Source organism: Nicotiana tomentosiformis, chromosome 11 (assembly GCF_000390325.3).
Source record: "Nicotiana tomentosiformis chromosome 11, ASM39032v3, whole genome shotgun sequence".
Classification (NCBI taxonomy): Eukaryota; Viridiplantae; Streptophyta; class Magnoliopsida; order Solanales; family Solanaceae; genus Nicotiana; species Nicotiana tomentosiformis.
The window spans coordinates 11,305,096-11,314,787 of NC_090822.1; the positions used below are offsets into that span (position 1 = coordinate 11,305,096).

The 9,692-nt window shown below is 38.3% G+C and overlaps 1 pseudogene; it reads right to left on the bottom strand.

The window, feature by feature from the left end:
- Window positions 1–438: 438 nt before the first annotated feature.
- On the bottom strand, window positions 439–7,640 carry LOC104093831 (uncharacterized; annotated as a pseudogene).
- Window positions 7,641–9,692: the final 2,052 nt, after the last annotated feature.

A 9,692-nucleotide genomic window follows, 5' to 3' on the forward strand; every position in this document is an offset into this window, starting at 1 on the left:
CAAGGCTTCTGCTCCGTACACATGGGAGAAAGAAGTCTCTCCATGTATTTAATGTTTGTAGAATATTTTTCATTAAATGTTACCGGGTGACAGACATTTATTTCATCTTTATGAGTACCATTCTTTCCGGTAACAAACGAAATAGTTGCTCTCGATTTTAGCTATCCTCCCGCCTTCGGCTCCACATGTCATTTCCTTATGCGATCATTTAATATAACATATTTTACCATGTACATGGTTGTTATCAAATCTTTCGTTAAGAATTTCACAGCTATTATAAGAACCCGATCATTAAGAAACTTGTCCACATTTTATGTTGTCTACATTTTTTTATAGGAGGCTTCTGGGATTAGACTTCTAACCAATTCAATAAGATTTCTCTAGCGTTCTTATTTCACATGGTACCAAAGCTAAAGAGAGAAGAAGAAGACTCACTCAGAAAAGAGAAAATACATCCAGCAATCCACACCCAAACCCATAGGGGGGATCACAATTCTTCTCCCTGAAGGCTTACTGCCACATTAAGCAATCTGTAGTACAATTACAAGAGCAAACTCCAAGTGTTCTGTGCGCTTGACGATGTTCTAGTTTCTTTGATCAGCAACTCTTGATGATGTTATTAAACAAAAATGTTTCCTCAATTTTCCTACTAGTATAACCTATTTACCGATCTAGCAAATTAAATCAAACGGCTGCTTCTCTCTCTCCGTCATCAACTTTTTCCTTAGTTATGGCAACTGTATTGAACTATATGGTACAGACCATTCAGAAGTCGCATACCTCAATCAAAATTATCAATTTTGACAGGAGTAATTTCATCTGCTACTTCAAAATGTCCCACTAAACGCGCAAAGAACACCATTTGTTGTTCAAGGGTGAATTTAATATTTTCAGCCTGCATATGACGAAAGAAATCAGCTAAATTCCTCCAAGGCGGACAGACAAAAATTTATCCCCAAGTCTGGAAAATGATGCATACCCTACGGAAACCATGCTGTTCTCCTTCATATTCAATAAGTGCAACAGGCAACCCTTTCTCCTTCAATGCCTGGTAGATTTTGCGTGCTTGATCAGGGGAAACGACCTGCAACAGGAGCTAAAAACTTAATTCTACCAACAAGCAACAGTCATTACAAACAGAGGTGATTGCTTGATTACTCTCCTGGCCCATCATCATGTTGTTTAAAGAAGAGGCAATACTTTTTAGCTGTTTTAAAGATGCAACTATACTAGCCAAATATCCAACACTTATAGGGACAAGGCAAAAAAACCATGCACCAGAGTTCGGTGCAAGCTCCATTTATCAAGTGAATGCTATTGCATCAAAAATACATGCTACTTAGTCTCAATGAACATGAATAAAAGGTTTAAGCACGTAGTCTTTCTGACATGTTTGCTAGACCAACTCCATGCATAAAATACAGAAGTATATCCAAAAAATAAGAGAGCGAGTTCGCCCAAGACTAAAGGAGGTTGTCAAATCTTTATGGGGAACAGAAATTTGGGCGAAAAGATTTATGTAGACAATTCATCAATAAAAAAATGACACAGACAGGAGAATTATGACATTAAAAGGGGCATGCTGTGCTTGCCTTGTCCTCCAGTCCTTGAAATAAAATAATGGGGCAGGAAAAGCGATTTACGAAATTGATTGGCGACCTCTCAAAATATGCCTTCTCATCCCCTGCAATGATTCAAAAGGGCTCAACACATATAGATCAACATAGATCAGGGGAAAGACTTCAAGCAAATGTATTGTCAACATTTATCGATTTGGTTATTACCAACTAGATTGTCAACATAGTGAGATTCGAACTTGTGAGTTTCTGCTCTCAGCAATTGTAGATCACCAATCTGATTAACAAAGGATGAGGGCATAAAGCACTGAAACTAAAAAAATGGATTTGATACTTGAGGAGCTTTGAGTAATACAAGTAGACATATGAACCAAACTGATGCCTGATCCGTGTGTATAATTAATCAATCACATGCTTTTCTACAGAAAGATGATCATTTAAGATAACAGAATACCACATAAAGGCACCAATCTTAACTTAAAGATCATATTTTTATGATCAGTTTAAGGTTGCAAGTGCAAAAGCACACAAGATATGGGAATACAATATTACTTATCAAAAACAAACTTTTTGATTCACTCACACCATACAAGGAAGCTCCAGCCTTGAAAACATCTTTAAATGCTAGTGCAGCTAATGTTGTATAACCACCAGCTGAACTCCCTGTAATACACAGTCTTTCACCATCAACCCATCCACTGTCAACTTGAATGAACAAACTAATTTATCATGACTTACAAAATCTATAGCAGCATTAAATGAATATAAGAGAATTAGCACTGATGTTACCAAAAATTTGGCACAATTGCAACAGTCGTTGACATCACAATTCCCCATTTTCCCAACAGTCTTTCCCGATATTCTCTGCCATAACCTTCATATGAGCCAAAAACAAGAGAATATTAACCGACTTAACAGTAGCTAACTAGTCTGCCATTTTGTTCTACTCCATCCTAACCCTTTGGCCGCTTTCTCTGCTTTTTCTACCAATATAAAGTACTGAATTCTTTTATTTCGTATATTTTCCTTTATACATTTCTATAAAGTTCTGATTATCAGTCAATAAAAGCAGGAAACGATGTTCCCTCAAAAAGTTGAAACTCTTAAAATAGTCCCCTGCTCAAGAAATAGTATAGAAAGAATAGCAAGACAAAGATGGAAGGAGTCAAAGGGCCATTGGAGTACCAGTGCTTCCACCATAATTCACATCCACATATGCCCAACCACGACTGGTCCAATATTGAACACTAAGATTTAAACATCCCCGTGCTTCATCTGTAGGACCTCCTGTATCATCGTAAAATATGCATTCACATCTCATACAGAAACCAACTAATCTCAGTTTTTTAACAAAGATAAGCTATCAAGCATAATCAGTTCTAATGAGGGAAAAAATAACCATGACTTCGCACGAGCAATGGAGGTTTTTCTCCATGACTGGCCTGATAGTTGGGGTTTGTTGGTGGATAAAAGTATGCATATGCACTTTGACCCGGGATATCTGTTGGGAACTTCATCAACTCCGGCCAACTGTAGTATGACTTATACATCTCACTAATAGATGATGACGACCACATAATCTTGAAATCAATTACTTTTGTTCTCTGATCATCCAAAGTAATCTGCAAAAATAACAGAAAAAATGCTATAGGAATGATCTGGAACAGACATTTAAATACTGTTTTTAAAATTTCACCAGAAGGTCTGTCTAAATTTTGAGTAGAAGATTGGAGGGCAGAACCTTGGCTATTGAGGATGGATGAACAGCAGATGATCCTTCAACATACAAGCTATGTACCCCAGAAGTCTGTTTAGGTTGATAAGGGTATTTATCAAGACCAGCGCAAGTGTAAAAACCCATAAAGGATATTAAATGCAGCAACTACATCTTACAATGTTGTTTATATCTGTGAAAGGAATGTCAAGCACTGATATTTTGCCCTGGGTAACATCCAGAACTCCGAGATATGACTTCCCATTCTCCCTGCACATATTTTTTTCTAACTAGATTAGATGAACTACATCAATTTTCCTCCAGAACAGTTCTCTTTCCCTGAGTCAGGAGAAAGGGGGAAGCGAGACACCATATAAAGAACTCCTTTGTCACCAAAGCAATCAGCGTAAAAGCATTATAAGTTTCAAATATCATGATACACGACAAAAATTTAAAATAGCAAACTACTTATCAGCTTGACCTGTAACTGCAGGCAATTAAAGTATTTTGGCTGTGGTGCTCAAGAAAGTCATAAGACTTCATCCCAAATATCCATAAGGGTCTTGTAAATTCAGCATCGAGGGAGTAAACTGGTAACACCTCGTTAGAAGATTCTACCTGTCAAAAAGATAAAGCAGGCCAATCAAGTCTACTGTCTCAAGTACAAGCACAAGCTCGACGCCAAAGACAGTAACAAAAAAGTGTCACAGATAATTTCATTGTTTTTCCACATAAATGGTGAATCTTTGATACGTATTCCAGAGCCAATATCCAGCACCATAAAATAACATGAAAATTGACAGGCAAGCTGTGCAGGTATTGAAATAAGCAAAGATTGTGTTTCTTTTTCACTTTCACTCTGTATTGCATCACTTTGGACTAACCTTTTGGCATATGGGGTCCCTAAAGTGGGATTAAGGTTAGCATGGAAAGGGTAAGGTGAATTCTCTCTCATTTTTATCATTGTTGGATGAGGGACTTATCCGTCGGAGATGGCAGACATACTTCCATAGTCTCTTGAACGAGTAGGGGGACAGGAATATTGTACTGGGTGATTTGGAACTCTCCGGGAGTCATTGTGACTTTGGGTATTGTAGGCGGATTAGAGTTAATGAAGTTGAGGGGACTATGCGTAAGATGAGCAGGGGTAAAGCGACCGGACCGGATGAAATCCCGGTAGAGTTTTGGAAGAGTGCGGGCAAGGCAGTCTTGGAGTGGCTCACTAGGTTATTTAATGTCATTTTTAGAACGAAGAAAATGCCCGAAGAGTAGAAGTGGAGCACGATGGTTCCTGTATACTTCAACAAGGGTGATATCCAAAATTGCAATAACTATCGGGGTATCAAGCTATTTAGCCATACTATGAAAGTCTAGGAGAGAGTGGTAGAGCTAAGGGTGAAGAGAAGTGTGTCTATTTTCGAGAACCAGTTCGGGTTTATGCCGGGCCGTTCGACTACAGAAGCCATCCATCTTGTTAGGAGATTGATGGAGCAGTATAGGGAGAGAAAAAAAGACTTGCATATGGTGTTCATCGACTTAGAAAACACGTACGATAAAGTTCTGTGGGAGGTTTTGTGGAGAAGTTTGGAGGCTAGAGGTATACATGTGGCCTACGTTAGGTTAATTAATGACATGTATGATGGAGCAACGACTCGAGTGAGGACGGTGGGTGGGGACTCAGACCATTTTTTGGTTATGATGGGGTTGCATCAGGGGTCGGTACTCAGCCCTTTTTTGTTTGCTCTGGCGATGGACGTACTGACGCGCCACATCCAAGGAGAGGTGTCATGGTGCATGATATTTGCAGATAATATTGTATTGATTGACGAGACGCGAGATGGTGTGAACGCGTAACTAGAGGTATGAAGGCAGACCCTGGAGTCTAAAAGGTTTCAAATTGAGCAGGACCAAGACAGAATACTAGGAGAGTAAGTTTAGTGGCGAGACTTAAGGAGGGAAAGGGGAGATGAGGCTGGAGTCGCAGGTCATCCCTAGGAGAGGAAGTTTTAAGAACCTTGGGTATATTATTCAGGGAGATGTGGAGATTGATGAAGATGCTATGCATCGTATTGGGGCGGGATGGATGAAATGGAGACTCGCTTCCGGTGTTTTGTGTGATAAGAAGTTACCACCGAAACTTAAAGATAAGTTCTACAGAGTGGTGGTCAGACCAACGATGTTGTATGGGGCTGAGTGTTGGCCAATCAAGATCGCTCATGTCTAGAAGATAAAGGTAGCATAGATGAGGATGTTGAGATGGATGTGCAGGCACACCAGGTTAGATAGGATCAGAAATGAGGTTATTCACGATAAGGTGGGTGTTGCCCCTATTGAGGACAAGATGCGAGAAGCGTGGCTTAAGTGGTTTGGTCATGTGAGGAGGAGCACAAACGCCCCGGTGAGGAGGTGTGAGAGGTTGACATTGGAGGGCCTACGGAGAGGTAGAGGTGGGGAGAGGTGATTAGACAAGATATGGCACAGCTTCAGCTGACCGAGGACATAACACTTGATAGGAAGGTATGAAGGTCGAGGATTAAGGTAGTAGAATAGGTAGTCTAGGGTGTTCATAACAGTAGTATTGGCATGCAGTCTCGCTTTCTGTTGGTAGTAGGTTTTTATGACTAACCGTTATTTTCTATCATTTTTGATCACCTTACTATCTTGTTGTTTTTATTCTGCTTTTATATGGCTTTTTGGTATTGTCCCTTCTTATCTATATTTTCATTAATGTGGTGCTTATGCTTTCCTGAGCCAAGGGTCTATTGGAACAACCTCTCTATCCCTACAAGGTAGGGGTAAGGTCTGCGTACACACTATCCTACCCAGTCCCCAGACCCCACGGTGTGAAATAATACTGGGTATGTTGTTGTTGTTTTATCATGCAAAAAGCCAACTACAAGTAAAATGCTTTACATTTTCCATCTAAATTGGTGGTTCATATGAGGGATTGAAAGTGACACATTTATGTGGAGATTAAGGTAATTTCTGTTAAAAACTAAATGATAAGGACTAAGGTAGAGTTGGTGGCCAATTTAGAAATCATATCTTTTATATTCTTAAAACTGCAGAATCTAGTTAAATGAAAAGGCTTAAACCTGAAAACATCAGAGTTTTAACCATTTCAATGTTTTATTAATGCGACTTCACAACTTCTCTAACAAGAATGTGGTTAATAAAGGGCCAGACTGAAGGTTCCCTACAGTTTGTAATGCCATGGAATTCAATGCGAGAATGCAACATCTGCCAAGTATCCACAACTTTAACAAGTCAAAAGCACTAGGTCAGATGGAAGTAAAGAGAAAAAGTAAACATGTTTAGGCTTAGAACTCAAAGAAGATGAGATCATTATTAAGAAAGTGTTTAAGCAGCTAGTTCCAATCATACCCCAGAAAAGAAGTTCAAGTTCAGCCAATAGACAAGACAGAAGATAGATATAAGAAGTTCACCTTGAGACATTAGGCACAACAGAATATGCATATATAATAAATATACAACAGATGGCAAAAGATTTAATCAGTATGACATCACACGAGATGAGGACTTACCCATTTGTAGATATTCCAAAACCCACTTTTCCTGTCAGTTACAAAGAACGGTCGTGACGACACCTAACCCGCAATGCTAGACAAGTCAATAACCAAATGTAGACCAAACTAAGGATGACAAAAATATATGTAACTATCATCGTATAAATACGTGGAATGAATCCTTCAACTATAATAAATATATAAATACCACAATAATACTTTTTTCAAAACCCGGTAATATGGATTGGAGTCATGAGCTCTAGAACAAGATACAATCGAATTTCTCACTAATACAGACACTATTTGAAATATAAGTAATAGTATTGTAAAAGGAAGGAGGACTCCAAGGGTGTGCGGACGACCATGCAGCACTACCTCAAGTCTCTTATATCAGCCACGGGCATCCTCTTGCGGTCCGCTAGAGCCAATGCCAGGATATGCAGAAAAATATGCAGAAATATAGTATGAGTATGAGACAACTTATACTCAGTATGTAATAAGGCTAACCTTGGTGAAGTTAGTGACGCGATTCAAGTCATGTGATATCTATTAACAAATAAACTTGTATATTCCTATATATACACAACAAGATTTTAACAAAAAAGAGATGCAATATTGTAAAAGAATACGTCATGAGATACCAAATCAACATGAATAGTTCTATCTCGTTTATCAAGTACAAAGCATATAACAGAGATATAAAGTAGTATGTTAGAAGATAAACATAGAGAGCATATATTATGTATGATATGGCATAAAGAATTCACTTGAATGATCAACGCTATCACCCTTATACTCAAAACTCACCTTATCAGATTTCATATCAGAATCAACCAAAAATATATTAATTTCTCATAGCATGCGTGTACTCCATCAAGAGAAAAACATGAGAGGGTGGGCCTAGGGGGATGAATCCATATCCATACGTTGCACGACAAAGATCTCGTGCCATAACAATATCAATATCACCATAACCGCTCGGCAAAAATTGTGTCATATCCAAATCAATCCGCTCAGCATGTCCAAATGTGCCATAATCATAGAAATCCAAAATAATATCTCATCTCCAAGGATGCATATGCTCATAAATAATCAATAAGATACACAAGGATATAAAGCATGACTACAACTAAATCAGGTATATCAATAATTTCACGAATAATCCACCATGGTCAATTAACATATAGTATCCTAAACATGGTTACTAACATGGAATAATAAGCTCACGCAACCATACAATTAATTAAAACATAAATCATGAAAGGCACACAACCAGATAAGGCATAATGAAAGCCTAAAAGTCTAACCCGAACATAAATAACCTGTAGCGCCTGCATATACGCTCGTTACTTCGCATATACGTTGCTTCCCATATATTTCAATTAAACAAATAAGGTTATATCCTAATGGTTATTCCCTCAAACAAAGATTAGACAACATATTTATCTTAAAAAGCCAAACCAACCTTTTAAAATCTCATTTTCTTTAGGAATCGCATCCAACCGGCTCAGCTATAATCAAATAACACTCAATAAGGTCAAATAAAATCACATGAATCAATTTCAAATGATAAAGATTTATTCAATTCCCAAAAGTCAACAAAAGTAAAACCAATCATATATGGTCAAAACTCGAGTCTAGAGATAGATCTCATTTAGTCATTACTCCACAAGTCCAAATAGGTGTTTAGTTTTAAAATACAAGTCCAAATTGATGCTCAAAATCTCAATTTACACTCCCTTAAGTTGTAGACAAACCCCCCAAATTTCACCTCAAATTTCTAAATTTTTGTTGTAGAATTCCATGGGAATTCAAGATATATAATCAAATCTAAGTGTAGATTATATACCTCTGAGATAGTAGTGAAATCTCTCTTCAAAATCTCCTCCCCTCGTTCTCCAAAATGTAAAAAATTGGCAAAATCCTGAAATTTAGACTTAAAATTCCCTTTCCAGCAATACTATTCGCGAATGCGGTCAATGCCTCGCATTTGCAAAGCACATTTTGCCATGGCTAAAAAATCCATCTTTCCGGATTGTGGACAAACCCTCGTGATCGCGAAGCTTTACCTTTCTCCTTACGCGAATGCAATCGAATCTCTGTGAATGTGATGCCCAGCTGCCAGCCTCGCGAAGGCGAAGGCCAAGCACCAACAGCCCAACTTCCTTCAAAGCGAACACGGGACACTCCTCACGAACGCATTGAACACCAGACATTAGAAAAATATGCCACCACCAAACATGCTCTGGGTGGTCTGAAATTCACCTGAGTCCCCTGGGACCCCATCCAAATATTCCAAAAAAATCCATAAATACTAGTCGGACCTATCCAAGACGTCAGAACACATACAGAATCATCTCATCTAGGAATCAAAGACCAAGAAGCATATTGAACTCTCTTAAGTTCATAAGCTTCTCAACTTCCAACCAAGCGTCTGATTCATGCCTAAACACCCGAGATCTCAACCAAACTTCGCACACAAGTCTCATACAACAACACGAACCTAACCTCAATCCTAGAACAATAATAAGAATATGATAATCCCAAAGTCAACTATTGGCCAAAGTTATGAACTCTCTAATTCTTTAAATTACCAACTTTCGGCAAATAGAGTCAAAATCATCTAGGAATGTCCAAAACTAATTCTGAACATATGCCCAAGTCCAAAATTATCATACGAACTTATAAAATATCAAAACTTAATTCAGAGGTTGTTTACCCAAAAATCAAACCTTAGTCAACTCCTATACCTTAAGGCCTCCAAAATAAAACTAAGTGTTCCAATTTTCTCCCGAACCTTCTGGGAACCAAACAACTATCCCCCCAAATCATAAAACATCGAATGAACTTATGGGAAGTATGAAATTGGGGAAC